At 40.0% G+C, this 22,573-nt stretch overlaps 1 protein-coding gene and 1 long non-coding RNA gene across 3 annotated transcripts in view; one reads left to right on the top strand and one right to left on the bottom strand.

The window, feature by feature from the left end:
• Positions 1-22,573, top strand: part of TMC1 (transmembrane channel like 1) — a 173,002-nt gene that overhangs the window by 16,543 nt on the left and 133,886 nt on the right. The gene's annotated exons all lie outside the window — the stretch shown is intronic.
• Positions 14,914-20,573, bottom strand: LOC112838695 (uncharacterized). 2 transcript variants are annotated; one of them, XR_003212032.2, is made up of 3 exons: positions 20,175-20,573; positions 18,014-18,176; positions 14,914-16,147 (listed from the first exon to the last, which is right to left on the bottom strand). It is a non-coding gene; the product is annotated as an uncharacterized lncRNA (long non-coding RNA). The 2 variants fall into 2 exon arrangements; XR_003212031.2 differs by lacking the exon at positions 20,175-20,573 and adding an exon at positions 18,863-19,100.

Below are 22,573 nucleotides of genomic sequence, written 5' to 3'. Positions count from 1 at the left end.
CATCTTGGCTCTTTCCACAGTTTGGCTATTGTGGACATTGCTGCTATAAACATTGGGGTACATGTACCCCTTCGGGTCCCTACATTTGTATCTTTGGGGTAAATACCCAGTAGTGCAATTGCTGGATCGAACGGTAGCTCTAATTTCAACTGTTTGAGGAACCTCCATACTGTTTTCCAGAGGGGTTGCACCAGCTTGCATTCCCACCAACAGTGTAGGAGGGTTCCCCTTTCTCCACATCCCCGCCAACATCTGTCGTTCCCTGACTTGTTAATTTTAGCCATTCTGACGGTGTCACACATGTTTTTAAGTTCAATAATCTTTTCTTCTGCAATGTCTAACCTTACGCTAATCCATAAAGCATATGCTTCATCTCCCACATTGCATTTTTCATCTGTGGAAGGTGAATTTTGTCTTTTTAATTTCATCTATGTCTCTACTCAATTTTTCCATTAGCCTCTTGAATACATACAACACAATTTCATAACTGTTTGCATATCAATTATATCAACAGTGTCAATTATAGGATGATTATGTTTAATTGATTTTTCTCTTAACTATGGGTATTTTCATGCTTCTCTGCATTAGTGGTAATATTTGATTGCATGATAAACATTACGAATTCTTCCTTATTGGGTGCTAGGTATTTTTATATTCCCATAAATATTCTTTAGCTTTGTTCTGATATGCATTTAAGTTACCTGGAATCAGTTTTATCATTTAAGATCTCACTTTTAAGTTGCTAGTAAGACCAAAGCAATGTTTATCCTAGGACTAATATTTTCCTATTGCTGAAGCAAACACCTTCTGAGTACTCTACATGGCATCCCACGAATTATAAGGTTTTATACTCTTGCTGGTGGGAGGAGGAAACTCCCAGCCTGTATGAGCTCTAGGGATTGTTCCCTCTAATCCTACAGGGTGGTTCATTCCCAGCCACGTGAATACACTGATCATTAGTCAATTGAAGACGCAGTAAGAACACTATGCAGATCTCCAGAACTCTCTGTCTGTTCAGCTTTCCCTTCTCTGGGACACTTCCCTGGGCATTTTAGCTGACTTAATCTCCCCAAACTCTCAGCTCTATCTCCTCAACTCTGGCAGCTCACTAGTCTCTACTCACATCCCCCTCCCTGTACTATGATCTGGAAACCCGCTAGACAGTCAGCTGTGGCAATAAACCTCATTTATTTTCCATCTCTCAGAGGTTACTCTCCTTTGTTGTCTGAGGTATAATGTCTTGCAATTTGTTATTTCATATGTTTTGTCCATTTTTATTTGTTTCACATAAAGAGTAAATTCAGTATGTGTACTCCATCCTGACCATGAGGAATTTATTCATTCTAAATGTTTCATAAGTGTCTTAAGTTGAGTTCTTTTTTTTTTTTTTTTTCCAGTACATGAGAAAAAATATGGGTCAAGAACTCTGGCTGCCTCCTATTCCTTTCTTTTGGTTTCACACCCAATTATCTCCAGGCAATTCGACATGGAATTACCAGTTTTGAGAGAATAGTTATATCAATTTACTATGAATCCACTAAGTAGAAATAATGTTTATAAATATTTTAATGACAAGCAGAAGTGTTTACAATCTATATTGTGCAAAAAGATTATTAAAATTCTATGTATCTATATATCTCAAATAAATGCCTTATGCAAAGATAGTGGGAGGGAGGGCAGGGAGTGAGATGAAATATGCCAAAATGTTAGCAACCGTATCTGGATGGTAAGATTGTGAGATTTTCTTCCTCTTTGGATCTTTTCTTTTTCAAATTATACAATAGATGTGTATTATGTTTAAAAAGACTAACTCGTGTTCTTGTTTTTATTTCTAAGAATGAAATTTAAGGAGATAAAAAATGAGAGATAATTTTAATGGAAAGCTACAGAAAGTCAAAGATTACTGCTTAGCCACGTCTCCTAGGATCTCAGGCACTCTTTTGTTTGGTCTTGCAGCAATAAACATACCCATATGTTCCTATAATGAAGGCCGAGATTATAAAACGTCATGAAAAAATAGGAATTGAGCAGCCAGAATTTAGCAAACAATGTTTTATTCTCACAGTGTTAGGAAGAAAGGAGCCAACTCATAAAATGTTAATAGTGCTGTCTTCGGTAATGGCTAAAATGTTCCACCTTGTAATGGAACTCAGGAAAATGCTTCTGAAACATTCTGGAAGTTTAAAGAAAATTGATGGGAGAGAGCTTTAGTTAATGAACTCTACCTTCTCTTGGTTGCCAAATTAAGAGACCTCAGTGGACTATTTGATTCTTAGGTCAGGTTCCTTCCATGATCGTTTTACAGAGAAGAGAAACAGTAAGTAGAAAGGAGGTACAGAGAATTCATCCACTAATTCACTCAGTCAACAAGAATACACTTGTGTCTATGAGACAAAGCACTAAGTATGGCTTTTTATAGTTGAAGGAGCACCGTCTTGTTCTTAGAATCAAACAGACCTGAATTCAAAACCTAGCTCGGCCACTTCAAAAAGAGTAACCACAGGCAAATTTGTAACCCCCCCTGAGGATCAGATTTCATTTCAACAAATCATGAAAACAAATTATCTCATAGAAGTGATGTGATCATGAAGTAAAACAGCAGTGTTGAGCATATGGAAGGCATTCAAATCTATATTCATCCAATAAAATCTGGGCAGCTATAAGTGAGTAAGATATTCTCTTTTCATTCCAAGAGGTCCCCAACTAGCTACAGGACAAGATATGTGCAAATAAAACAGCTGTTGTAGGTGAAATATAATTGAGCATCCTAATATTTACTATGAAAGGTAGAAGCCAAGAAAGGGAAGACATCCCAAGGAGCTGAAATGGTCAGAGCATGTAGACTTAAACTGAGTCTCTAGATGTATGAAGACTTTTTTTAAAAATTTATATACACAGTTTTATATATAATGCAGCATCACGTCACATAGGACATTTACTCTTGTTTCATATACTCAGATACATTCAAAATAGTTCTTAAGGCTACAAAACAGAACACGGATACATAAACAAGAATATATTCTATACTTACAAAAAGTGATGCTATAAAGCATATAAAGTACTATTTTCCTTTCAACACTTCAAAAGATATGTATACTTTTTTTTAATAAGTAACATCACAGATGATCACATCTTCACATGCTTTTAAGTATTATTTGTACTCAGTGTAAGGTTATAGCCATTTTCATACATAAAAATTTTCCTAGCCCTGTAACAATGGCAATTTTTAATCCACTCAAGCCATCACTCCCATCCTATAAAAGAAAAGCTGAACAAACTGAAAATCAACTCTTCTTAGCTCTGTTGGAGAATTGAGCTTCCCAGGGAAAACCGTTGCCCCCAGAATTGGAGAGACAGACAGGCAGAAACAAAAACAGCTTACCAGGCCAGAAATGCACAAGCAGAAACCGCTGTGGGAACTGTTACTAGGGAGGAAAACCGAAACTGTAATTGACAAATTATTGGATGCTCCATGTGGACAACTCTGACAGTTAAAATGAATCTCTAAAAAAGAAATAGAATCGGCCAAGAGGAAGGACAGCCCATTGAGTGATGGCTGTGTTGTTATCTCAGTCTTAAACAGATTAAGTGGATGAACCCATTTAGATGTGGTGGATTGTATAGATGCACTTGTCTTTAAAACATCCCAAGATCCGACTGTACGTGGTAGTGAAGGGATCTTAGAAGGTGTAGATGCATAAAACAAAAGGAAAACAGGAACATGGACAGATGGGCGATTTCTACAACACTGTGAACATGAGAAAAAGAAAAGAGGTTTCTGGTTCATCCGAGCCAAACAATGCAGTGAAGTGGCAACAAAGAGAGAAGGAGCTGCCTTCAGCTGCAGATCTTAGAGACCGGAGGGAGAGACATGGGGTGAAAAACCACCCTAAACTCAAAGTCAGCTCTGCCAAGTTTCCCTCGCCGGTCCATCTCACTGAGGGGCAAGTGCAGCTGGACCGACAAAGAATCCAAAAACTATGTCATCACTAGCTCTCTCACCCTTCTTTAATTTTCTTCCTAACCCCGTCACCACATGGCCTTCTGTTATCTAGTTAGTTGTTCATTGATCCACTATTTATTTTCCCCACAAGCAAGCACACTCCAGGAAGACGGGGCCTTGGTTGATCTTCAACTCTTCTTCCTTAGTGCCTGACAAAGAGTAAGCACTCAGCCAACATTTGTGACAGGAATGAGTAAATAAATGGATGGATGGATGGATGGATGAACCAAGCCATGAATGAACAAAAGGGATATCACACAGAAACTTCCTTCTAGTCTCAGACTTAGCACATTTTCCCCTGAGTCTTGGGGGCTTTGGATTAGCACAGGAAAATTTTCCAAGAGGAAGGAGTACCATGAGCAAAGTCACATGGAAGAAGGAGGCACAAGCCACAGAGAGAGTCGAGATTTGCCAGACTAGGTTAGGACTGCTTCTGTGGGGCTCTTTCATAATTTTCTTAGAGAAGATCCTCTATTTTCCTTCACTGGACCTCTCAGAGCTCTCAATATCAACATACTTCTTAGTGTAGCTATTATAAATCTTTCCCCTTGAAATTTCTGATTTTTTAAATTTGCCATCTTTGGCTCTAGTGTTCATGCAGGCTGGCAGCTCTGTCCCTCAAACAGCCCATCCCTCCATCCAGAGGAGATGCAACTGCAGAGGATCAAGGTCATCGGAGGGAACCGCAGGCTGTGTTCCCTACTTCTACCCAGCATTATGCAGATCATTTTTCCTCACAGGGAAAGCAAATGTCACTCACTCATGAGTGGGATAATTTCCCCTCCTAACAATCGGTGCTGCTAGCTCACGAGGATCTAGCGCCCTCACCAACATTTGGACATAGACCAACAGAAATTTATGGGGGAACAAAAAACTAGACAGATTTTTTTTTTAATGAAGAAAACTACTGAAGGTTCATTAGATTAATCTCCAAGTCTGTAAACTAAAGTGGCATCATGGTGCTAGACATAACACCCAGGTCTCCTGACCCCACAGCCTGAGTCACCCACTGCCGGAGTCGTAGGTTACAAAGAGGAGCTCACAGTGACTTATTTCAGTTTACAGATGCTTCTACCCATCCCATCACAGGTCACTTGAATGCAGTGTTAAAGCACCCGGGATGTGATATTCTACCTGTGAAATATCTTTGCACTACTTTCTATTGCAACCTATTTAAATATGTCACTGAGTCTAAAAATAGACCTACTTCCTTAAGTCCTGCCTTTGCTTCCATATAACCTACAGAGGAAAATAGTACCAGAGGCCAAGCTCCTTTTCTAACGCCTCCTGCAAGCATGAGCTAAGAACAGGGAGTGAAGTCCCAGACTATAATTACCTCCTCTTATACAACCTGAAAGCAGGTCTCAGGAGGTGTCTTAAAAAACCTAGTTTCCCTCACCCATTATGCCTGCACCTATGCTTTATAGTTGGCCATTCACTCAATAAATATTTACAAGGTCTTAACTATTCTTGTTGCAGTAGGGGATATACAGTATTAAAAGTCTGCCACGTCCCTGCTTTCCCAGAGCTTCCAGGGTAATTAGTGACAGGATGATACATCCTGAGTTTCTGGAAGAGTCCTGGTTACAAATGTTTTGCAAACTATAATATATTATTGCAGAATTTTCTATTTTTCTTTATTAAAAAAGCAAGAAAAAAGCAAGAAAGTGTTGATTATGTAGCTTAGTAAGTGAGCACACTCTAATATTAAAAAAAAAACCAAAAAACAGAAATCCAAAACTTTTGAGTGCTATTAAACATCAAAACATAAAAGACGGGATCTGACACATGCAAAACCTTCCTAAGGAGACAGAGTGGCTCCTAAAGCAGAATAAATAGCCAAAATGGTAGTATTAATAAACGTAAAAAACAAAGGGGTCAAAGAGAAAGTGATCAGAAAAAGAGGCACAGAAAATGGGAAGTCAAAGAAGAAATAATGTTAGTGCTTATTTTTTTTTAAAGATTTTATTTATTTATTTGAGAGAGAGAGAATGAGAGATAGCGCGAGAGGGAAGAGGGTCAGAGGGAGAAGCAGACTCCCTGCTGAGCAGGGAGCCAGATGTGGGACTCGATCCCAGGACTCCAGGATCATGACCTGAGCCGAAGGCAGTCGCTTAATCAACTGAGCCACCCAGGTGCCCAATGTTAGTGCTTATTAAACATTATCCAGTTAAAGAGATACAAATCCTGGAGAAGACAAGCCATTCCAGTGTGTGTGTGTGTGTGTGTGTGTGTGTTTCTGCTGGCAAAACTGGAATGCTCCATCAGACCTGGCTGAAATATCCCTCAAGTCTTTTCACTGGCTCTCCAAGCAACATGTGCATTGCAATCTGCTTCCCCATGTAAATTTTCTCTAAGGCAATAATGTGTTGTCCAGCAAACACAAACCATCAGTTTAGCAACTAGCCAATTGGCCACAACAAGCTCACTTCAGTCTTGAAATTTTTCAAGCTCACAACCTAACAAAATACAATTTAATTTTATAAGTGTATTTAAAATATTATATAAAGAAACTCACAAATTGAAAAAAAAAAAAGATCTGGCCAAGTATGTCAATATTTGGAAAAAATAGTCAGCAGCTGTATAAAGGACACAAATAACATCCACTCCAAAGCACTTGGAGAAGAGTAATATATAAGTGATGAATATTTAATGCCACATGAAATATGAAGAGAAAGAAATTATGTCTTACTGAGGAAATCCAGAAAAACATCACAGAGGAGGTGGTTATCAACTGAGCCTTGAAGGATGGATAGGAAAATGATGAGCAAAAACTGAGAGGAGCTAAGGTGATTACTCCCAAAAAATAAAACATAGAGGTTGGAAAAACGTGTTCAATATGCCGGAAATGGAAAGTAGATCAAAGGGGTTTGATATGAATTTAAAATAAGACTAAGTTCAAATGGCAAAAGCCCATGAGACACCAGACTGGGGAGTCTAAACATTACATGAGAACAATGTAAAACCAACTAAGCTTTCCGATGAAGGAGGGGACATAACGGATGATACTGTAGGAATTAGGCAAGGCTAAAAAATGAGCCAGAGCTGCAAACTGCAAAGCACTCTTTTAGCTACCAATAATTTACACTGGAGTGTGAAAATATTGTATTGATAATTTTATGAGAAACTCAGATACCTCCATGAAAGGAAGCTAAAATAAAAGGTGGAAGTCAGAGAGCTTTGGAGGACTGGATCCTAGATCACATTGTATTATCATAATATGGGGAAGGGCATGAATCCTGGGCTGTTTCACATTTTGACTGAAACTTACAAGTCCTCACCTGCAGGGTCCAGGAGACAGTTTTGCAAGAAGATCCTTGACAGGAAGGTATTAAAGACTAGAATACATTTATTTCAGAAGTGTTCCACAGGTGAGTATTACTGAGATGTATCTATATGCAAAATCTTTCATGTGGAGTCATAGAAACTCTGGAGCTCTGAAAAACTGTGTGTTTGGGTTGAAATTAGAGCTACCATTCGATCCAGCAATTGCACTACTGGGTATTTACCCCAAAGATACAAATGTAGGGACCCGAAGGGGTATGTGCACCCCAATGTTTAGAGCAGCAATGTCCACAATAGCCAAACTGTGGAAAGAGCCAAGATGTCCATCGACAGATGAATGGATAAAGAAGAGGTGGTATATATACACGATGGAATATTATGCAGCCATCAAAAGGAATGAGATCTTGCCATTTGCAACGATGTGGATGGAACTGGAGGGTGTTATGCTTAGTGAAATAAGTCAATCAGAGAAAGACATGTATCATATGACCTCACTGATATGAGGAATTCTTAATCTCGGGAACAAACTGAGGGTTGCTGGAGTGGTCGGGGGTGGGAGGGATGGGGTGGCTGGGTGATAGACATTGGGGAGGGTATGTGCTACGGTGAGCACTGTGAATTGTGCAAGACTGTTGAATCACAGATCTGTACCTCTGAAACAAATAACGCAACATATTTTAAGAAAAAAGAAAAAGAAGAAGATAGCAGGAGGGGAAGAATGAAGGGGAGTAAGTCGGAGGGGGAGACGAACCATGAGAAATGATGGACTCTGAAAAACAAACTGAGGGTTCTAGAGGGTAGGGGGGTGGGGGGATGGGTTAGCCTGGTGATGGGTTTTGAGGAGGGCACATTCTGCGTGGAGCACTGGGTGTTATGAACAAACAATGAATCATGGAACACTACACCAAAACAAATGATGTAATATATGGTGATTAACATAACAATAAAAATTTTTTTAAAAAACTGTGTGTTTGGGGAGAGGGCAGAAAGGCAAGAAGACTTTCCTTCTTTGAGTCCAATAATTTTTTAAGGTGGATAGAACTGGGGGAAGAGAGTTTATTGTACTGGTCACCGCTTCTCAAAAACCAGATGTTTAAGAACAGGAGAACTGACCTGAACGCAAGTCAGGAGGTTCAGCAAAAAGGAAATATATTTGAAGTTGAGAATTCCATTTCACAAAATCATCATATGTGAAGGCTTGGGCTTTGTAATGTTAACTTGCACACAATGCTGGCTATGAAGTGCAAGAAAAACAAAACAGTGACTGTTGCTGAGAAGGCTGTTTAATTCTTTATTACTCAAAGTGTCATGGTGTGGCATAAACGAGGGACCCATTTCCAGTTAAGACTTTAAGCAGAAAATAGCATTAACATCAAAGGGGGAGAAAGTCCTCTTCGATCTACACAGTGTGTAGACCACCTTCCCCTTCAAGGAGGACATGAGGAAGAAGACAGAACATCAGTACTCAGGAGTAGAGAAGAACTTGCAGCATCATGAAGTCATTCTCACAGTTAGAAAGCAAAGATTGCGAACTCTTGGTCATAGGTTATTAGTAAGAAGAATCGCAACTAGAGATCTCAGCTAAGATCAGGCCAGGAGCAGAATGGAGCACAGAGAATGGTGGATGAGCCATACCACCCTCTAAGCAATTCCTTGGCTGTCCTGCTTAAAGGTTTAACTAGTTCCCTTAAGAGAAAGAACTGAGTATTTCTATCAAAATCTACTATGTGCCCTACTAATTATAACTATATTCACTTCAATAAGTGTAGATCATTTAATTAAAGGGTAAATATAATGCTACCTTAAATCAGGCTCCATTGGATTTCATTTTCCCAGCCCTGGATAATATTTTAGACAGATTCCATAGGTTGTATAGTTATAAGAACCACCTCACTTTGATCATTCATACCCATTTTCTGGTAGTAAGGTATTAAAATACCCAGTCCAGTCTAAGTTAAAACTGCAATCTCACAGCCTATTCAAAGATTCTCCCCTCTCCTCATTCATGCCAACAACTGAGGCCTGGAGACCTAAGTGGGGAAGGAAATGGAAGCATATCTTTGACCACTTCTCATGACCTATGCCTCCTTTTCTACTCACTATGTAGCTTCTGGTTCTTGCCTAGAATAGTAGAACGAGTATTAGAAAGACAAAAAGTTAAGTATCTTTACTCACACTTAGTGGCTACCATGTCTTCTTGTGGCCATCCATGGCCATTGCATGGGGAAATTTGTGAGTTCTTCAAAAACCATCCCTTTTGCCCTGAGGGAATCCTCACACTATGGTTTCTTGACTTGGTTAATGCATTTTCCTGAGGGCCGTTTGCAATACCCAAAGGACAGCCCAGGAGTTCACACCACACGCAGCCTCTGTATCTACATAATCCTCACCCCAGCTGGCAACCTTCTTGGGTGAAGAATCTTCAAAACCAATCTCTGTTACTTTCCACAGCATCAATTTGACCCAGGAGGAATATATGAATCCTTGCCTTGATAAATTACGGAAATGTAACTTGTTTTATCAAGACATATTCCTATTTGTGGGCAGTACATCTTGTCCACTCTTAGCAGAAAATTGTCTAGGACAGAGAATGAAAACTGACTAGAAAGAAAGTCAGGGAGAAGAGAGTTAATATTTATGGAGGACCTCCTATATAGAAGTAAGTTGAACTAAAAGAGGTGAAATGATTCGTTATGGAGAGTAATCATCGTTTTATTCTCCCAGTTACTCTGCTTTTATGGGAACTTTTCTACCACCTCCCCGACATTTTCTGTGAACTGTACCCTGACATAAACATACACATATGTTGTCACCCACATGGCTGAGAAAATGAAGGCTTTGGTCACTCTTGGCCTTGGCCTTACCTGTCATGTCTACTACAGGAGGGAGAAAACCATACGCAGCCAGAAAGAAGAATGAAGCATATTTCCCAGAGTGCCACATTTTCAGGTTCTATCTGAGCTTGAGACTCAATTTCATTCTTGCCTTTGAGTTCCATGAGTCACCCCCTGCTATCTTGTAGCTTGAGCTAGCTAAGCTGGAATATGTTGTCTTCAACGAAATCGCCCTTAACTAATACACCCTCTCAAGATCTAAAGGCTGCAAAGGTAACAAAGATCCAAACTCAGGCCTGCATGATCCCAACATTTGTTCCACGACCCACAATGCCAAGAGATAATACTATGATGTGCTGATAAGAACAAGTGCAGGTCTGGGATGCATAGACAGAATGCTAGCAGTCAGAATATACTCAGAACTCATCAAATTCATATCTTCTGAATGTTTCAGCTCAGCAGCTAAGGAATGGTCAGAATAAATTGAAGAATGTTCCCTAGAGAGCCATAAAAGAAGATTAAAGAGTTGGAAATGAGAAAAAGCACATAGTATGTATTGCCTCTACAATTCAATTGACACTTCATATCCTCCATCCAAACATCTTTCTCATTATGGTCTTATGCTGTTTTTTAATATTTTCTGTCTTTGTCTCATTTTCCCCCAAAAGCTTCTGAGCTTCTCGACATCATGTTTTTTGTTGTATTCAATAAACAATAAATATTGTGTTAAATGAGCTAAAATTGAAGGTACACAGCCTATTCATACACCGGGGACTAAGAGAACAATTTAATAATTTGTTATGAATGTCTGCATTGATGGGAACTGACTTCTCTCCATACCATAACCAGAAGAAGAGGAAGAATTCTCACCTACTAGCATGAGATAATTAGTTAATATTATGGATAAATTTCTCCAAATTGGAGCAATCATTGTGGAATATGTCACAGGAGGAAAAGCCTTAGAGATTTGGCTTCTTCAGAGGGGTATGTGTCATTGTCTAGGGCAATTTTGGTTTTGATCCTTTTAATTTCTCACTTAGTAAAGGTTATGGACTTCATGACTCTTCTTTAAGTCTCTCCAAGACCTATAAAGACATCAGACAAGAGTGGAATTGCTGAACAGACAGCCCAAAACAGTGATCCTGGAAAGAAAGGGAGCAAATGAGATGAGCCCTGACATGGCCTGATCACTATGCCTAAGGAGTTTCTAGGCTGCAACATAGAGAGGGGGACCCAAACAGAGGCTTATGGTCTCACTGAGCTGAGGGGACATAGTTCTGTTTTCAGGGAGCCCAAAGTAGCTAGAATGTGTGAGGTGAAATACCAGAAATAAAAGAGTAGGTAGAATAATTTCTGGAGCTCACAAGAGACAGGAACAGTTGAGGTTTTCCACTAGGCAGGGAGGAGAAACCTCCTAGTTCATGGAGCATTGGTTAGAGCCCTTAGAAAGTCATTGCCTAGACCAAGTTAAATCTACTAAATCTACCCTGAGCTCACCCTAACAGAGCTGAAGATCAAATCTCAGAAGTATCTAGCTAATTTGAAGTAACTTACCTGCATCCCAGAATATAATCCGACAATATTTAAAGGAATACCAAAGAACCCAGGACCCAAAAATGTAAAATTCAACATCTCCAACAGCAAATAAAATAATCACCGGGCTGACAAAGAAGTTGGGAAATGAATACCTCCCAACCAAGAGAGCAATGAAAAGAATCAATAGACACAGAAATGCCAGAAATGTCATAGATGATAGAATTAGCACACATTAATAGTAAACCAGCAAATAAATACACTCCATGTGCTTAAGAACATGATGTGAAAAAATAAAAAATATTGTGAAAATATAAATCAAACTCTAGAGATGAAAAATAGGATATCTGAAATGACAAATACACTGGATGCAATCAACAGCGGATTTGACATTGATGAAGGTAAGAGCATCAAATTTGAAGACAGAGATTTTACCCAAAATGAAAGAAGTAAAATAGAAGATTAAAAAAAAAAATGGAAGAGCATCTCTGACCTGTGGGATGAAATTAAATTATCTAACATATATGTAATTGAAGTTCCAGAAGGGGGAGTCAGAAAAAAGTGAGGAAATAATGGCCAAAAATGTTTTAAAAATTTGATAGCAACTAGGGCACCTGGGTGGCTCAGTTAGTTGGGCATCTGACTCTTGATTTCAACTCAAGTTGTGATCTCAGGGCCATGGGATTGAGCCCGGCATCGGACTCTCCCTGGGCGGAGAGACTGCTTGGGATTCTCTCTCCCCCTCCCTTTGCCCCTTCCCCAACTGGCACGGGGGGTACTCTCTCTCTCTCTCTCTCTCTTAAAAAAAAAAAAATTTGATTGCAACTATACACCAAAGGTCCAAAAATCTCAGTGAACTCCAAACAGAAAAAGAGTTGAATGAAATTATACCAAGGCACAGCATAAACAAATTGCCAGAATGAACAGTAATAACGAGAATACCATAAAAACAGCCAGACAAAAGTGACACAAGATAAGAATGATCACAGACGTCTCATCAGAAACTATGAAAGAGAGAAACTTTTAAAGCACTGAAAGGGAAAACAAACAAACAAAAGAAAAAGGGAAAAAATTGTCAGTCTATAATTCCATTCCCACTAAAAAATATCTTTCAAAAAATTAAGGTAAAGACTCTTTCAGACATACAAATCTTGAGAGAAGTCATTGCCCACAGACCTGTCCTACAAGACATACTAAAGGAAGTTTTCAGGCAGAAGAAGAATGATCCCAGAAGAAAAAAAAAATGCATCTGAAATATGGAAGAAAAACACTGGAAATAGTAAATATATGGGTAAATACAAAAGACTTTTTTTCTTATTTTTCCAAATTTCTTTGTAAAGATAATTGAATGTTTAAAGCAAAAATAAGAATGATAGATTGTGGTTTCTAATACATATGGAAATAAAATGTACAAAAACAGTAACATAAGATACAGGAGGGGGACATGAAATTATACTATAATTAAGTTTCTTAAAATATCTGTAAAGTGATATACCATTATTTGAAAGTACAATGTGATAAGCTAAAGATGCATATTGTAAACCTACCAAAATAGAGTAACAAAAAAAGATACAGCTAATATACCAAGAATGGAGATAGAATGGTTTAAAAAAATACTTAATCCAGAAAAAGGTAAGAAAAGAGAATAAAGAACAAAGAAAAGATGGGACAAAAGAAAGAAAGTAGCATAAAACATTCTGAACATCATTAGTCATTAGGGAAACGTGCATAAAAGTCATAGGGATGTACTACAACACACCTTCTCAAAAGGCTAAAATTAAAAAGATTTACTTGCAACATCCACTTTTCGCGAGGATGCAGATCACTAGAACTGTCATACATTGCTGGTAAAAATACAAATGCTATAGCCACTTTGGAAAAGAATGGAGCAGTTTATTTATTTACTTATTTATTTATTTGAGAGAGAGAGCACATGCGCATGCATGCACACATGAGTGGGGGGAGGGCAGAGGAAGAGGGGGAGGTGCAGAGGGAGAGGGGGAGGGGTGAAGGGAGAAGCAGACTCCCTATGAGCAGGGAGCCTGATGTGGGGCTCCACAGGGGGCTCAGTCCCAGGACGCTGAGATCATGACCTGAGCTGAAGGCAGAGGCTTAACCAGCTGAGACACCCAGGTGCCCCAAGAATTGGGCAGATTCTTATGAAGTTAATCAATCACTTGCCATACAACCTGGAAATTTCAATCCATATATTCACACAAGACTTATATTCAAATGTTCACAGCAGCTTTATGCATAATGACCCCAAATTGGAAACAATTAAAATGTTCAACAACAGGTGAATGGATAAACAAACTGTGGTACACCCATATAATGGAACGCTACTCAACAATAAAAAGAAACAAACTATTGGTATATCTAATAACGTGGGTAAATCTCAAAAGCAGTATGTTAAACGGAAGAAGCCAGGCACAAAAGAGTACCTACTGCATGATTCCATTTACATGAAATTCTAGAAAATGCATAGTAATCCATGACAAAAAAGCAGCATAGCAACTGCCTGGCTCTAGTGGTGGAGTGTAGGGGTGGTTGGGGGTGGAATGTATGGATTTATGCCAAAGAGAACTAAGGACCATTCGGGAGGAGCAGAAGTCTTGATGGTGTTGGTCATTATAGCACTATGTATATATTTGTCAAAGCTTGTTAAATTGTACCTTTTTAATGTGTACAGTTTATTGTGCATACATTGTATCTCAACAAGGCTGGTTTTTAAAATGGAATCAAAGAAGTGGAAATAAGAGTGTCAATAATTTATCATTCCCTTATCATCCGTTGGTCAACACTGATGGGCATTTCAAACCCAAGAAGTGCTGTCCATTGCAGAGAAATCCTGAAATCACAGGCCCAGTGAGAAACAAATGCATCAATGTTCCTAATTTTTAAAGGCCCTCTGTACCTTGTAAAGCAATGTTTTGATTCTGGTTTTGTTCCGACAACCGTTCAGCACTGACCCGAATATATTAATCTATAAACTCTTTGAGAAGGATAACTCTGCCACATCACATTCTTCCCAGAGCACATGAAAAGAATCAAATGCATTGTTCGTTGAAGTGACCAAATAAATAAGTGAATGAATAGAAGGAATTTCTATGATAATTTATAACTCTAACACTTCTATATATATTATTTATCTCTTTAGGAAATGCTGTCTATTCATCTTTAAATATAGTAAGACATCATCTATATGAGCATCACAAATTTAGAACCTTGAAGAAGCTGTATAAGCAGAGCCGGGGTTTATTTTGCATTGTTGGGGATAAAAGCATCTGACCAAACAACAGTGTAACAACATGACAATGATCGCCACCCTCATTTTGCATGTCATTTCAGGGTTTACAAGTGGCCTTCACAAACATTAATTCATTTAAAGCATTTAGGAGCACTATTTTTAGCAAAAGGCAGCTTCTAACTATAAATAACAGAATCTGTTCATGCACTGAAGAAAAATTTCTAAGGGCTTTTCTAGTTAACACTTTGTTAATCTGTTCTAAACAAAGACAGAGAGAGAGAGAGTGTGCAACATGATTACATTTTAAATTACAACCCAGAATTATCATCATCTTTACAAATGGTTAGTCTGCACTGCAAGATAGTTCTTCCCAATACACCAGTGTTCTTAATTGACCATCAGTCCTCTTCCTGGAAACTCTCCACTCCCTTAGCTTCTCTGATCTGCAGGATCTCCGGTTATCCCTCTGACCCATCCTTTCTGTTTCTTCAGTGGGCTTACCCTCCTCCAGTCACCACTAAATGTGGAAGTTGTCCCCCTGGGGTTCCACTGTTGGCTATCCTCCCTTGCTATGCTATACACTCTTCCTGGGAAGTTATGTGATTCTAGGAACTTCAACTCCCAGCCAAAATCTCTATCACCAGAAAATACTTTGCAGATAATCAAGCCATACCCTCAACCAAACCTTTTCTCCCCCCAGAGTCTTTTATTTTTTGGAATTTCCTTCTACTCTGCTGCTGAACCCAGAATCACAAGAGCCATTTTTGACACTCCCTCTCTCATCTTCCCACATTCATTCTCACAAAGTACTAGTATTTCCATATTCTAAATGTTTTTGGAATCCTTCCTTTCTGTGCCAGACACAAACCTCATGGACCTCATCAAATTCCTTCCAATGCTTCCTTCCTTCCTACAGCTCCAACAGCATCCCAGTCCCAACCAATCACCTGCCCTTGGAGCACCAAGCACCCAGCAGAGTCGACCACTAGCAGGCCCAGAGTGTTAGGATCTCTGCCACTTCCAGGCTTGAATGGAACAGCACACGGAGTGTGGCATCTGGCATCTTACAGGATCTGGCATCTTACAGGAATGCGCTGTTGCCGGGGGGCAGGTAACACAACTCAGTGATGTGTTGTGCTAACTCCATGAAGTGAAAACAGGAGACAGGGGGGATCAAAGCAGACCAGTTTGCCTTCCTTCATCTCTTCATGGGCTACCCATAAGCAGTTTTTTCTTGTGCCCTGTCTAGGGAAGTTCAACATGCTGAGCAATGCACCTGCCAGTTGACCTCCTATGTCCCTTCCCAGCGTGTTGAAAGTGGTAGCCATCACAGTAAGATATCACTTGTTATCCCTCCACATCTAACCATCATGGTAATTCGTCACTACATATTATATAGAGCCTAGCATGTCATAGGCACTCAATAATGGAAACAATTATTATGATACTATGATATTATGTATCCAAAATAGGCAACGCTATTGTTCTTTTAGTTTCTTATGAAGCCAGACCATTGTCTCAAAAACTGCATTCATTATGTATCAATTAATTTGTATCCATTTTGTTAAATATAAACCAAACATAACTTTCATAGACAAAGTCTGGAAGAAGAAAACCAAATGTCTACAGTAATCTATTTGTGGTGGGATTCTTTGCTTTTCTTTAATACGCTTTTCAAAAATTTACACATTTTTCTGCCACAAGATATATTCCATCCACTATCAAAATAAAATGATTAAACTTTAAAACATCTGTTGTTATGAAAGCAATAAGGTTAATAAATGTTAAATAATAGCATGAATAAACAGCAAGAATAATCAATGCCATTCTTACTTGTTTAACAAAATGGTTGGCATTTAGGAGAGCTTGTGTAGCCTTATTGCAAGTTTCTGTAAGGATTATTAGATCGGAAATGAGCCTGAAAACATTATAACTACCAAAACCAGGAACTTGAGGACCCCAGGTTGGAAAACCCTAAAGGGGCTGAATTCGAACATCTTAATAAGATTTAAGCACTGTCCTTATTAATGGAAAACCAATCCCACCCTATTAAAAGCCAATATGCATCTTTGGGCCATTTCTAACAGTTTCTTTGAAAATGCGTGTAGAGCCTCACAAAAGTGGTTGCTTTTGTTTTTGTTTTCTGAAAACTTTGACCTACTTTGATAATGATATTCCTAAGCCTGTCCAGATGTTTGACGTCAATAAAACAACTAAGCCTATTAAATAGGATCCTGCTCACATTCTCTAGACACAAGCCTGAAGCTCGGTGACTTTAATGGATTATTTCTAAGTGAGGTCTCTGTCTCCTCTTTCCATTTAAAGATTCAACAAGTCAGCTGAAGAAAGGACCAGGACCAGGGCCATCTGGATTCTATGGTTCTATGCCGAAAAGCAAACATGTATTTCCAGGTTATTCCCTAGTTGAAAATTCTACCCGTTTGTCTTTTGGGGACTGAAATGAGGCTGCAAACAGAGCCAATGTAAGCTCAGTAAACATCACAGAGTGACAGCCAAACATGCTGCACACTATCTCCAGGGTACTGAAAATGTACCCCTGTGACAAGTCACAGCAACCAAAAATGTGTGTCATCATATCGCTCTGCTTTTCACATACACCCCCCACAGGAGGGTTTTATGCCTCTTTTCTTCACTTTCTCTGCCTCAATTCCCTTCCCTCTCCCCTTCAGCTTTACTTACTTCAGAACTGTATTTAATTCACTAACTGCATCAGAACTGGTCCCCTTCACAAAGCTGCGACCCCCCCCACCAATCTGACAAGAGGTCCCTTGCTGGGACACAGAACCCCCAGTTTCAGTTGTTGCTCTGAACCTCAGTGTATTTTGCTTCCCCACACTGTCTCCCCGAATGAAAGAAAGGTAAGTTTGAGCACTTACTAGTTGGTGAAACATATGTCCATTAAAGAAAAGAGATTAAAGGAAAAAATAAACCCTTTCCAATTTCTCAAGACCCAAAAGGTCTCAAACCACAGAAATATAAAAAAAGGGAAAACCCAAAGAGGGAAGAAAAATTCTGGAAAAAATCTATTCCAAGTTCCCAATCTCTAAGGAAAGTAGAATATTCTAGAACCAGGTCTTTATTTTGAAATACCTTTCTTGGGTGGCATCGTGACGGTGTCCTGTCAGAGTGTCTTAGCAGCCAGCTGACTTAATGAAGGATGACAGGTGGAAGGGACAAATGTTTCAGGTTTGGTCCAGCACATCCACACGCTTCTGCCTGTCTCTGAAAGTGCTCCCTGGTGCCATTTCACAGTCTGAAACATAAGAAGGTACTAATTTCCTCGCCATTAAATTTTCATGAATGTTTAGTTTGCCATTTAGGGATGGAGTACTCAGGTCAAAAGGGTTGTATTTGGGGCTTGCGTTTGAAATAAAACTAAACTGATCGTGTAAGCTATATTCAAAGCAAATCTGGCTTCAGCCCAGTATGTATGTGCTAGCCTGCCTTGTTTTGAATCCCTTCCATTTTAGGGCTTTATCAGAACTACAAATACTGAGGGCAGTGTGAGTGCACTCTTACGGACTCTTACTGAGAAATACTGACCACCAAATGTACTTGGTAAAAGAAATGAGGAAATAAACAAGATACTCCTACATCTGGAGTTAGGGTGTAATAGCAAAACTATAGAGCATTCAACTTAGCCATCAGTCTCCAATGTGGGGAAACCTGGACACATTGTATTTATTTTCTCAACTCCTGGACAATAAAACTGGCTGTGAGAGGAAGGTGCTACTTTCTGGACACAATTTTAAAACTTTCCTCTTTATCAGAACTTCTCATTTAAAGGTGGTCAATCTTTGCTTTAAAATGATAAAAAAAGATTTCTACCGTTGAAAAGAAAGGGACAGAAAGTGCTGTAATTTAATGTCGCAAAAGAGGCTGCCTTTTTGAGAGTGAGGACACAGGCATTCTCTGGTTACTTCGGTGATAGCCACTGACCTTGGCAAAAGGAAGCAGTGTTTTGAAATGGATCCCCATGGCATATTTACACCAGAGTAGCTTTTGGCTTCACAGATGGATTGGTGCACAGATCTGAGCCTTTTTGCATATAAAGACTAGTACGCAGATTCTAGCCAAAGTAGGGATGGAGCCCTGCATGGGGCTCTCTGCTCAGCAGGGAGTCTGCTTCTCCTTATCTCCACCCCGCTTATGCTTGCATTCTGTCTCTCTCTCCCTCTGAAATAAATAAATAAAATCTTTAAAAAATAAATAAATAAATAAATAAAGATGCCCAGAATGGTTCTTCAACTTGAGAATTTATAAAGACATCAAGAAATTTTATTGTAAATCATTGGACATTTAACCTAGGGTGAAAATAATATGTAATTTAATTTATATTAAATATGAATATATAAAATAACTCTAAACACTATTCTAATAAAAGCCATCATAAATTTATGAGTAAAATAACAAAAGATGTTCTGCAAGTCTTGTATCCAGAAAACTGTACAAAAAAACTAAACAAAATATTAAAGACAGAAATTATAACATTAAAAATAGATGGATTCAACTACTTTAAAATAAAAAAATTCTATTCACCATAAGATGTTTCGAAGAAACTAAAGTAGATTTACATCTCACACAGCACTTCATGAGAGTATAAAAACAAAGAACCTCTATCTTTTGACAAGAAGACATGAACCCCAAAGGGAAAAAAAAATAATGACAAAAGATCTGAACAAACATTTCACACATAAATATATAAAATGGCCTGTAACCCAAGAAAAAAACGAACAACAACGTAAAAGGTTATTTCACAAAAGAAGGAAACATATGGCCAACAGACATATGAAGAAAGGCCCTATCTTACCTAGAGAAACACAAATCAACACCGCTGATGGTGTGGGTATGTTGGTCTGAAACCTTGGACTTCCTTGGGGTGAACCTGAAACAGGCCCAGGTCCACAGAGGGGCGGGAGAGGGGAGGGCACTGAAGATGGGTACATGGCAGTTTTTGTTTGTTTGTTTGTTTTTTAAGATTCTATTTATTTATTCGAGAGAGAGAGCCAGCACGATCGGGGGTGGGAGTGGGGGAGAGAAGGAGCAAAGAGACAGAAGCCGACTCCTCGCTGAGCAGGGAGCCCGATGCGGGGCTCAAGCCCAGGACCCTGGGATCATGACCTGAGCTGAAGGAAGACACTTAACGACTGAGTCACCCAGGCGCCCGGCCAAAGCCAGATGATTAACCGACTGAGCCACCCAGGAGCCCCTGTAGGTGGCAGTTTTATAAAAAACAAGGGAGTGTACTTACAAGGCTTGTCTTGGGCGACCTCGAGACAAGTAAATCTCTGTACACGCCCGCCAGAATCTTCACAGTTCATACGGAGGCCTTAATGGGGTTCAAATGGTCTCAACAATGCATTGCGCTCTCGAGGCCGTGTCCTTGAAAACAGCTCCAGCCGTGAGAATGGCGGGCAGAGTGTACATTGCAAAGATAGGGGAGGGGGAGAGGAGCCTCCAATTGCCAGGGACCAGCTGGAGGGTCAACCGGCAGTCATGCCCTCTGGATGACCTTCTCTAGCACTCCACCCCTTATGACCGGTTCTTGGGATCTGACATATTTCCCCTGTTTCACAGCGAGCCCTGAATGGTCAGCCGGGGGTTCATTCACATGGAGGTGACTCATTATACCAGAGGCAGGTACCACAGATTAAGACAATGATTCCCAAAGTAAGTAACTCCCCCCCCCCCCACCTAAAGTCCTGTGATCGGAAGCACTGACTTTATTGAGTCTGTTAGGCTGGGGGTCAAATCACTCAGGGTGCTTGCTTGTATCCTCATGTGCTTTGATAAAGAGGATACATGAGCAGACTCCTCAGCTATGAACACACGATGTTTTGCATGGATAATGGCCCAGGTGCTTCCTTGTGAGGCAGCAATAATGGCCAAGGCCGTCCTATTTCAGAGGACAGTTTTTCTCATTTGAGACATTTCAGGGTTCAGTAAGGATAGGCTTTGTCAGCTATCACGTTAAAGCTTGTGGGGCGAATTTAAGAAGGGCTGCTATCTGTGTTATCACGTCCTCCAGGTCAATATAGGGAATAAAGATGGTGGCCAGATGATTGTACCAGTGGAAAACCCAGAACATGACCACTGGCCTTGAGGAGACGGAAGTTGGCAACTCTTGTTGTTGTCAGGTGGATTTTCCTTTGTGTCCTGGGAAAATCCAGGATGCAGCAGCCCAACCCCCCAGATGAAAGCCATGGCCAAAGATTTGTGCCACACAACCACTGAGACCCAACTGGGGCTACCCAATCAATACCTGAGCAGCATGACCAGTCACTACCAAACCAGCCAATATCCTTTAATGTGACAGAATGACTGCATAGTTCTGGTGACATCCAGTCTATATCCCTGGTACAACTGGGTAGGTTCTGTTTAGAGTGGTTTTTCTGTTCTCAACATAGGAGCGCATGAGTGCTCAAAAGTTCAATACCCATATGACCCCATCCCAAATTTGAATGTAGCTACCCATGGCTCTGATGGTGGTTTTTTAGGACCCCTCTGGTGAGCAGTTTGACAGGCTGCCTGTGTAGTCGGATTGACAGAAAAAAATACCCATGTCCAATGTTATTAATACTGTGTGCCACAAACCAGATGTTTGGGTCAGTATTGGTAATATCATGAATTAAGAGTGCCAATCCTAGCTTGTTCTCCCTTAATGTACTGCTTTAGTGCCTTCTAATCCCCAACCTGAAAGGGAGATACCCACCATAGCAGTCCTGCAGAGCTAGAGAGGGGCAGCTGCCCACATTTCTAGCAGTTAGACTGATTCCTTTGTTGGGCATACAAGTGGACCCACCATAGAAAGACATTTCTATCAGGTGCCCGTGACTGGATACCACAGGAGCAGCAGAAGTTTAAGGTCAAAATGACAGATACTGAGTATGAACTTGTATGGGAAGGTCTTTCCCTTCTGTAAGAATTACACCTGTGGCCTGATTCTTGAAGTTAATGTTGGGGCTTGTAGCTTTAGGAACTTGACCATGCATGTTGGTTATAGAAGGCAGCACTGTGGACAGGGGGTTGGATATGCCAGACTAGCACCCCTGTCTTTTTCCGCCTCCTTCCAAGGTGCATGTTGTATTCCAGGTAGGGTGTGTTTCCATAGGTCCAGCTTGCAGCAGGACAATGGGATCCTGGTAGAGATTGAGCAATTCCTCCTCACTCAGAGATACAAGGTAACTCACCCATCAGGGTGGGATGTCCTACGGCAGATTTCAGTAGATAACATCTCTCCCTGGCGTGAAGGGGCTTGGTGTTTTCAGCAGCATGGCATATTGATCCACAGTGAGAGTCGGGGCAATGACATCTCCTGCAACTTCCATACATTTATAATGTTGTGTGTTTGAGCAGGTGTCCGCAGTCTGGCACACAGGACAACAGGACCTACCAGTTGATCATTCTAATGTATCAAAGCCTGGGATAATACTTTAGTTTGCCCCGCCAAGGTGGTTTTAACCTATTGGTAATTTAATCTGCTGCTTTACCATGACTTTTCCTTTCTACCAAACCTGCTGCCTGCAGTTATAGGGGCAATGGAATCTTTGTTCAATGTCATGTACTTTTGCCCAGTCTTGCACATCATGACCCTTAAAATGTGACCCCTGATCACTGTCTATTCAGCAAGGGTATCCGTACGTGGTACTC

The sequence above is a fragment of the Callorhinus ursinus genome, unplaced genomic scaffold (genome assembly GCF_003265705.2).
Source record: "Callorhinus ursinus isolate GAN/ISIS: 27379988/994484 unplaced genomic scaffold, GSC_fseal_2.0 scaffold28, whole genome shotgun sequence".
NCBI lineage: Eukaryota > Metazoa > Chordata > Mammalia > Carnivora > Otariidae > Callorhinus > Callorhinus ursinus.
The sequence above is the reverse complement of the archived record's forward strand: the minus strand, read 5'-3'. Positions and strand labels throughout refer to the sequence as shown.